Here is a 10,098-nt window from a genome sequence, read left to right on the forward strand (position 1 = left end):
TGAAAAGGTAACACTGCACCAAACAGGCTGAGTAGGAGATGGTGGCCTTTTCCACTATGAAAATCTCCAGCATCTTAGGACTCACATTGGTAGAGAAACAGAGATCTGCAAAAGACAAGTGACTCAGGAAAAAGTACATGGGTGTGTGAAGGCGTGGAGTGATTCGAACTAACAGCATCATCCCCAGGTTGCCCACCACAGTGATGATGTAGATGGTTAGAAAGAGGACAAAGAATAGGACCCGAAGCTCCAGGCGACGGGTTAGTCCCAGGAGAATAAACTGGGGATTTGTTGTGACATTCTTATTCATCACTTCCCCAGATGTGATCCAGGCTCCTTGACTCTGCTTCAAGACTGATTAAAAGAAAATATTAAATCATTATCTTCATAAGGTGACCTTTTTTTTCTTTTCTTTCTCTCTATTTTGCTACTCTTGTTTAAATGGAAGCAAGAAAAATAAAAATAATCACCATCCTCCGGTAAAATAGACTGTTCCTCTTATAGGATCTCCTCAGCATAAAACTCAATCCCACCCTCTCTCCTATTTTCTTTCCCTTTTTCCTTTGTCTCTTTCCCCCTTTCTCTCCCTCTTCTAATAGCCAGAAATATTCAAACATGGCTAGCCCGGTGGGAGAACCTTACTGAGAGAGAGGGAGATGAGATTTGTTCACACATAGAAGGGGACCAGAGACCTAGAGTCCATGATTCTAGCTTTCTATGCATTGTGAGAAAGTTCTGATTTTTTTTTATGTAGAAAGGCAAAATAGCCTAGTCCTTTAAGGAATATATCATTGATTTTATCCCTCTGAACAAAGGAGGAGCTAGCCCAAATCCACAAACTCTAAAGATTATTTTTGGAGAAGTGGAAGACTGAAGGCAGAAATCTCTGAAGACTACAAAAGCAGCAGTTTGGACTCTTATATGCTCAGCATCTTAGAGAAAACATACAAACCCCCAAGAGGTAGATTCTTCTTTTAATTTAGATTGAATGTCTATAGGGTCAGTCCCAGGCAAATGACAGGAGAGTCTGTGGTCAAAATAATAAAAAGAGATGCTATTTATAGTGTATAAACTTATAATGTGCTCTCATTATCGTATAAGCCCCTTGGGGCAGAGTCTGTCTTATGCATCTTTTTGTACCCCCAGTGTTAATGTCTGACACATAGCAGCTGTATACTAAATTTTTATTGAGCTTTTGACCAACTGTTTTAGGCCAATTATTTCATGATACAAAAGTCCTATGAGGTAGATAGTACGCATATTATTAGCCCAATTTCTCAGATGGGAAAATTGGGTCATCAAAGTCAAACAGCTAGCAAAAGCCAGAGCTGAGGTTCAAGTGCACATCTTGTTACTCTAGGTCAAATGTTCTAGATGCGAGGTCAGAGCAGCTTCCAATGCCATGGACCATTAGAGGCAAAACAAACAAGCAACAACAATCAAAACTCATCTTTTTGCTGAACAGATAAAGAGAACAAGGTACAGAGAAGGGACATGTGACTTTTCTTTTCACAAACAGAGCCAAGGCTAGAAGCTGGTTCTCAGAGCACTTTTGACACTTTGCTTTCTATTATATCACAGTGCATCTCCTGTTCAGACAGCTCCTAATAGCAAGGTACCTAGCTGTAGTAATAAAGCACTTAATAAATCCTTGATTTCTTCTTCCTTCTTGATTCAGGCATTACTTGAATATAAAGGCCTAATCCTACAACCCTGGCTCCGCAGCTTAAAGAAAACCAAAACAAGTGACTCTGCCTCTCTTTAATCTAGGAAAAGGTTGTATCTTGTGAGCTTAGAAGAAGGTTAGCTCATATTTGTATAGTGCTTAAAGTCATCTCTTTGATGCCTCACAAAAAGCCAGGACGTGCTTAGGGTATAATAATACTAAAACATTGCACAAATGCAGCAAAACACTGAGGTTCAAGATTAGGTTTAGATTTGTCCAGTGTCAAAGAGCTGGAAAGCATCAGCCTCAGTATTTAAACACAGATAACCATGCCTTTTCTGACTTTAAATTCAGTTTTCTTTAGGGCCTATTAATTTATCATCCTGGGTAGGAAGTTACCTGGGATAGGTCCCACTTGGTACAAAATGCAATAGAATCTCCCCAGCTGACCAGGTTTTATCTTCACAGAAGACTGAAACAGAATTAATAGAATTAAGTTTCCACAAAAGTGTTTATTCAACATATATTTTCTTAACACAATTCCACAAACACTGATTTACCCAACGTAGTAAGTAGGGAAGTCAGGATATGAATCCCAGACTTCCATGGCTAATCCTAATTCCACTACTACTAAGCAATGGCAATTTCTACCTGATCATCAAACAATCACTAACCTTGAGTTTCTTTCTGCCAGGACAGCAAGAATGTCAGAACCAACAATAAATAGTATCCCTTGGGTCTATTCTCTGGCACATAGACTGGCCTGTGGAAGAGTGTTAGCCACTTCCAAGGAACGCCTGCGTGCCTGTGAGTGAATCGAGGGAGGATTATGCCTGAATTTGTAGTGCTGAACCCTTCTCCCCAGAGTTTCCCCAGAATACTGAACTACAGCAATTAAAGGGATGCCCCTCTTATTATCTCTGGGAATTCTTAATTGACAGAATAACAATTTCGTAAGGGAACTAGGCTCTTTGTCTTCCTCACGTTTCCAGTTCTCTGTGTCATGGATGCGTCTATTTACCACATGCTTTTTTTTTAATTTTTCTATGTACATGTTGCCCCTTCCTGTAGAATGTAGGACAAAGATAATTTTCTTCGTATTCCTAGTTATTCTCAGAGTATGCTATTATTCAGTACTTCATGTATGTTAACTATAATATATGATGTAAATTGTGCACATGCTCATATAAATTTATATATGTAGGCATACAGACACATGCATAACATGTCTATACACACGTGTGTATGTAAACAATCCCCCTGCCAAAAACCTCAAATGTTTCCCGTTGTGATTAGAATAAAAAACAATCTTCTATGTTTATATGATTTAAAGTCCTCCAAAATCTGGTTCCAACATGATTTCATATTGCTCTCTCTCACACACATCTTTCAATTCAAACTGGCCTATTTGCTGTTCCTTTTTATGCAACTGTATTTCCCACTTCTGTACATTCGTACTGACTGTTTTCCATGCATCATATGCTCTTCTTCCTTACCTCAACTTCATGAAATGTTTAGTTCTATCTGGGGTTCCGCTCAAGTCCCATCTTCTCCAAAAGACCTTTGCTATTCACCTGAGCCTTTAGGAGCAGTTAGGTGGCATAGTACATGGAGCATCAGGCCTAGAGTAAGGAATATCTGAGTTCAAATCTGTCCTCAGACAGTTAGTAGCTCTGTGACCCTGAGCAAGTTACTTAACCCCTATTTACCTTAGTGCCCTATGTGTAAAATGGGGATACTCTGCAGGAGGAAATGACAATGCTCCAGAATCTTTGTCAAGAAAATCCCATGGACCATGGGATCACATGTAGTTGGGCACGACTGAACGATTCAATAACAAATCAGTCATCATTTCTTTTCTCTCCTACCAGATCTCAACATATTTTGTACATACTTTAATTGCAATCAGTATATATGCTATTTTCCTCTAAGTACAATCTAATCTCTTTGAGGAATGGGGAAGGTAGATCTGCATAGCAATTTCTCTTTTAAAAAGATTTGGAATTTTATCATGTATATCTATAAGACACATCCACAAGAAATGGCAGTGCTATACTGTACTGCTGTATGACAGGCACAGTGTCAGGAATGAAGTCATGGTCATCTTCCTCTACTCCGGTCAGAGCTTGTCATCTAGTGTTCTGTTCAGTTTTGAGTGATATATTTTAGGGAAAACCTTGAAGGTTTCCCATGTATCTAGAGTAAGGTGAACAGTAGAACAGGAGGGGTGAAGATATTATTGGTGAAATAGCATGTAAAGGAATATAGAGGATTTGGAGCCTCAGTAAAATGGCAGGAGTAGAGGGAGAGGGAATGTGATTGTCATTTTTATGTATCTAAAGATCTATGAGCCAGAAGAAGGGACTAACTCTACTTAAGAACCAAACACTCAAGGAAGAGCTCTGAGTTGAAAGCTTCAAGACAGATTTTGTCCAATGTAAAGAAAAATACTAGTACATTGCTACCCAAAAGTGAGTGGAAAAGGTTGTCTTGGGAAGCGTTAGATTTCCTCTTATTAGAATATTTATTTATGTTTTATTCTTTTTTTATTGATTCTTTATATGCTTCCTTATGTACTTATTATCTCCCCTTCAGAATGTAAACTCAATGGAAGAAAAGATTATTTCTTTTTAAAATTTATTTATTTACTTTTAGTTTACATCATTTAGTTCCACAATCCCTTGAGTTTCAAATTTTCTCCCCTTCCCTCTCTCCCCCCCAATGGCAGCAAGAAATCAAATATTGGATCTACAAATAACTTCACTTTAAACATTTCTCAGGTTGTAAAGAAGAATTATAACTGATGGGATGGACAGTGGGAAAGAGGAAACAAAACAAAACAAGAAAAAGAAAGAGAGCAGGTAGTTTGCTTCAATATGCACTCAAACTCTGTAGTTCTTTCACTGGATGTGGACATCTCTTTCCATCATGAATCTTTTGCCCTTACATTGTTGAGAGGAGCCCAGTCTATCAAACTAGTCATCACACGTATGTTGTGTCTGTAATTCTGTACAATTCCTGGTTCTGCTCTTCTCACTCAACATCAGTTTATAGAAGTCTCTCCAGGTTATTATGAAGTCTGTCTGTTCCTCATTTCTTATAGCAAGGAAAGGATTATTTCTTTCTTTTACTCCGAAGCACCTGGAATATACTAGCCACTTTATCAGTGATTGTCAATTGATTGATTCTACATGACCACATTATGTATGTGTTGTAAGGGACATCCTTGTCAAATAACCTTTCTAGTTTGATAATTCTTTTTTTAATACTATTTTATTTTTTCTAGTTACATGTCAAGACATTTTTCAACATTTGTTTTTTTTTATTTTGAGTTAAAAATCTTTTTACCTCTTTCCCTCCCCTTTCCCCCTCCCAAAATAGCAAGCAATCTGATATAGGTTATGCATGTGCAATAATGTAAAATATTTCCACATTAGTCATGTTGTGAAAGAAGAAACAGAGCAAAAGGAAAAACCAAGGGAACCAAAACAAAAAAAAAGATAATATGCTTTGATTTACATTCAGACTCAGTCAGTTCTTTCTCTGTAAGTGGATAGCATTTTCCATCATGGATCCTTTGGAATTGTCTTGGATCATTGTATTGCTGAGAAGAGCTAAGTAAATCATAGTCGAACATCCCACAGTACTAGTATTACTGTGTGCAATGTTCTCCTGATTCTGCTCACTTCATTTACCTTCAGTTCATGTAAACCTTTGCAGGTTTTTCTGAAATCTGTCTGCCCAATCATTTCTTATGAAATATTGTATTCCATTACATTCACATACCACAACTTGTTCAGCTATTCCCCAAATGATGAGCATCCCCGAACCCTATTCTTTGCCATCACAAAAAGAGATGCTATAAAGATTTTTGTACATGTGGGTATTTTTAATGGTCTTTTTGGGATACAGATCTAGTAGTGGTATTCCTTCTGGGCGAAAAAGAAAAAAATAGGATAGCTTATAAACATGCCAAACAACACACTAAATTCATTGTGATATATTGATTACCATAATTATTTGTATATTATTACCTCATTTTATCACCATATTTGTGAAAAATATTGTTTCATTCAGGTAATTCTTTGCCTTGGAGCCCCCATTGATAACCTTCACTTACACCTCATTGTTCTTAATGGTAATTCTAGTATGACCATTTTGGTCTGTACCAGCAGAGTATGAGAACTTCTGGTGATGGATTGTAGATTAAATGTCTTACAGGTCAGTCTATTTTATTTCATGAAGTTTATCTCCAGGTGTGCTGGGATAGTTCATTCATCCATCTATCAAGGATCAAACACCCCTCCTTATTGTAGAACTGAGGTTCTTGAGACTGGGGGGATGTTCAAGAAGAAAAGTATTTTCATAACATTACTAGGAATTTTTAATTTCTAATTGATTAGATAGATTGATAGATATAACCCACCTAAACAGAATCTCTTTGGGGTCCTCGGTAATTTTTACAGTGTAAAGGGATCCTGAGATCAAAAAGTTGGAGAATCTTGATTTTAGAATGATCTATGTTGTTAAATATACTTCAGGCACTCTTCAAGTGACTGACCAATAAATAGCTTTGCCCATGATTTTAAATTGTGGTCACATTCTCTAATATACATTAATATACTTTGTAGCATAGCTTTAGCATTGGAAGGGGCTTTAGAGATTTTGTTGTTCTCAATCATTTTAGAAATGAGGACGCTGTGACCAAGAGGGAAGTAGTTGGTCAGACGTCACCCAGGTGGTCAATCGCAGAGCTAGGATTGGATTCTACCCTGGGTCCTCCTGAGCGCAAGGTCTATATTTTTGCTTTTCTTCTTATTCCTCGTGCCTAGCACAGTTCCTGGGATATGGTGGGCACTTAACGAATGCTTGTTGACTCATTCACTAATTCTAAGTCACAGTCGTCATGTTGGACACGAGTTTGAGACAGAAAACTCAGAGAATATTAGAAAATAAATGAACCTTATAAGTCAAGCAGCCCAAACCTCTTATCTCATGGGTTATGATGTTAACTAACATCTCTGCAGGCAGCTATGTTGACCCTGAACTCAGGAAATTCTAAGTTTAAATCTGGACTCGACACTTACTTGACATGTGACCCTGGGAAATTCATTCAATGTCTTCCATCTTTAGTTTCCTCATCTGTAAAATGGAAATAATAAAGACATCTATTTCCCAAGGTTGTTGTGATGATCAAAGGAGACAATGCAAGTCTATAAAACACTTTGATATCCTTGAAGATATATAATAAATTTAGATATTAATATCATCATTACTTGAAGAGCTTTAAGGTTTACAAATACTTTACATGATCTCATTTCATCCTAACAATAACATTTGTTCATGCAAGTATTATTGTGTTCATTTTACAAATGAGGAAACCGAGTCCTGACTCCTTAAATTATCGTTGTATAACATTAGGAAAGATAACTGGATTTGGAGTAATAGGGCATGAGTTTAAAGTCCAAGCATGGGAATTAAGTCGGTCTGTGACTTTGGACAATCCACTCAAACACTCTGGGTTGTAGTGTGTATATATGTCAAATAAGAAACTTAAACTACATGCTATTTATGGTCCCTTCTCATTGTCAATCTGTAGTCCTAAGGAGCAAAGAAAAGATCAGAACAAAAACCTCCTAAGTTCAAATGGAGTGTTATTTCCATTGTAATATGCTATTTCTTGGGTTAAAAAAGTTTCTTTCTTCTCTTAGAATGCCCCACTCACACAATGACAGAAGATGAATATGTGGATAGCCACAAGGCTCTTGAACAATTTGGAGATGTTAACCCACTGGAGTACATTTTGTCCTTGTCATTGTTGTTCTGGGCTGTTGTTTTTTTTTTGTTGTTGTTTTTTTTTTTTAAGTGTTGTTTTATTTTTATGAGAAGAATTTCAAGGTACTATTTCATGCTCTTGTGTTTGCAAAGAACAAGTTGAATATCAGTCTCGGTTGAGCTGAGCCATCTATGAGACCATAAATATAGGAAGCAGCAACTACACAAATGTAAATTCCTTTGGGGACAATGCTATATCTGCTTGGCTTGTACATGACCATGTATTTATTGTAAGCCGTTGCTGCAAAGATATAATGCCGAGCCAGAAGCAGGATGGTGCACATATATCCTTTTAGGAAGCAAACAGCAGAGACGATAGATATATTTTCAGATAAAATATTCACTAGAATTTTGGAGGTTGCTTTTGAGTACCAGTATAGCTCCTCAATTGCCAAGTTATTGATGAGAAAGTAGACCCAGGTAAGAAAATAGTAGTCAATACTAATCTGTACAGTCATCCCAAGATTCTCCACTAGAGGGAATGTGGAATTTCCCAGAAACACCATAAAGAAGATGTCCTTTAGCTCAGGATGATCGGCCAGTTTCTGTAGAACTGCAGTGCATTTTATACTGGAACTTTCCATCTGAGCTCTATTCTCTATAAAAATAAAAGCAAAGCGATTAGCAATGAAGAGGACTTGGGGGGGGGGGAGTAGAACAATTTATATTCTGAAAAGAAGCCTTTCTGGATCCTCCATTCTAATATATAAACTCCTAAAAGGCAGGGGTTATTTCATTTTTGTTATTGTATATCCACCACCTAAGACAGTACCTGGCACAATTCATAGATATTTGTTGAATCTAATTAATCTCTACTCGTAGCCTGTTAAACAAACAAAGTGATAGTAATACCATATTGCCTTACCAGCCAAACTCAAAACTTCCCTAGATCAAATCGTATTTCTGATGCTTTCTATGTAAATTACTTTGAATAATTCAAACAGCCTCAGTTTCCTCACCTGTAAAATGTTCAACTAGAAGGGTTCTTAGATTTCTTTTAGCTCTCTAGATCTATAATGCAGTGGTAAATAAGGGGGTGCTGTTGACCTCATCCCAATGAGAATGGTGAGCAAAAATGAACAATTTCTTCATGTATTAAATGAGAGACATGGATAGTAACCTAGTCACGTCAAAGATTAATGCATGCATTTATGCATGTGTTAGCTCTGTTTTACTTGCTTTAAATGTAATGGGGAAGACAGATCAAGCCTTGATTTTCATTATTTGAAGGTTGCTGTTGCTGCTCAGGTTAGTAAACATAAATTGGATCCCCATCTAGTTTCAAGCTGTTCATTTGTAAAATGGAAATAATAATGCCTGTATGTAACCTGAAGGATTGTTGTGAGGATGAATTGAGAATAATGTATGTAAAGTGATTCCCAGACATAAATGTTGTATGAGTGTGTACATTTAGACACTTATTTAGACACGTATGTGTGTATGTTGTTCAGTCGTTTCAATTATGTCTGACACCTAATGATTTCCATTTGAGATTTTCTTTGCAAAGATCCTGTAGTAGTTTGCCCTTTCCTTCTCCAGCTCATTTTTACAGATGAGGAAAATGAAGCAAACAAGGTTAAGTGACTTGCTCAGGGTCACACAGCTAGTGTCTGAAGCTGGATTTGAACTCGTGAAGATGAGTCTTCCTGACTCCAGACCCACACTCTATCCACTGTACCACATAGCTGCCCATATATACATGTGTACGTGCTTATATGTGAATATGTAGGTACAGATTGGCATAAATATAGAAATAGACAAAGCTATAGAAATGCTATTTTATTTAAATAGTATTTTGTCTAATCAATTCAGAAGTATTCTCTCATAATCTTCTTTAGACTGTATTTAATAATGTTCAACATGAATCTCACAAAGGTATAAAAGATATCTATGATCTTAGATGTCTCCTCTGACTTATCAGTGGCATTCTAATTTATCTAAAAAATTGGCTTCCCCAAAACACATCATTGACATGTGATTGGAGCTACATATAGAGACCCCTTTTACCTGCTGAACATGTTTACAAACTGGTGATGAGAAGGAAAATAATAGTGATAAGAAAGATGAAGAGACAGTTGAAGAGTATAGATCTTGCAACTACAAATATGGATGCATCTGTGTGAAAACATGAATGTTTCTGTATGCTGGGCAGTGTGGCATAGGGAGCTTAGTGTTGTTCTGTAAGAACTGACTTAAAATAAGATCTGCCTCTGACATAGACTGAAAATGTGACCAAGGCAAGTCACTAATCCTCTCAATGCTACGCTAGAGATGTCAAACTACAGGAAAATATAATTTGGAAGTATTTAAAACAATTAATTAAAATTAAAAAGAATACAGATAATGGTAATTTATGGTTTTTTAATTTAATATTCCAGCTGCAGTTATCCTTTTATAAGGTTTAGTGACCTTGGTTCTATTTGAGTTAACACCACTGCTCTAAGATTCTAAGTTGCAGAATAAATGTAGACTTATATTTCCTTTACCAGTGAAATCACAGGTCCAAGCCCTGTGAGGTCAGTTTTTATTATTCAATCTCTTATTAAAATGCAATAGATATGCTGCCAATTGCAATTTCTCCTATGTGACATTTCAGG

The 10,098-nt window shown here is 36.8% G+C and overlaps 1 pseudogene; it reads right to left on the minus strand.

The window, feature by feature from the left end:
• LOC138163370 (olfactory receptor 5M8-like) overlaps positions 1–310 on the minus strand; it is an 833-nt pseudogene extending 523 nt beyond the window's left edge.
• Between the last annotated feature and the right edge of the window lie 9,788 nt (positions 311–10,098).

This window comes from Petaurus breviceps, unplaced genomic scaffold (genome assembly GCF_028583685.1).
Source record: "Petaurus breviceps papuanus isolate PSGF00001 unplaced genomic scaffold, PetGlider_PUasm1.0 188, whole genome shotgun sequence".
NCBI lineage: Eukaryota > Metazoa > Chordata > Mammalia > Diprotodontia > Petauridae > Petaurus > Petaurus breviceps.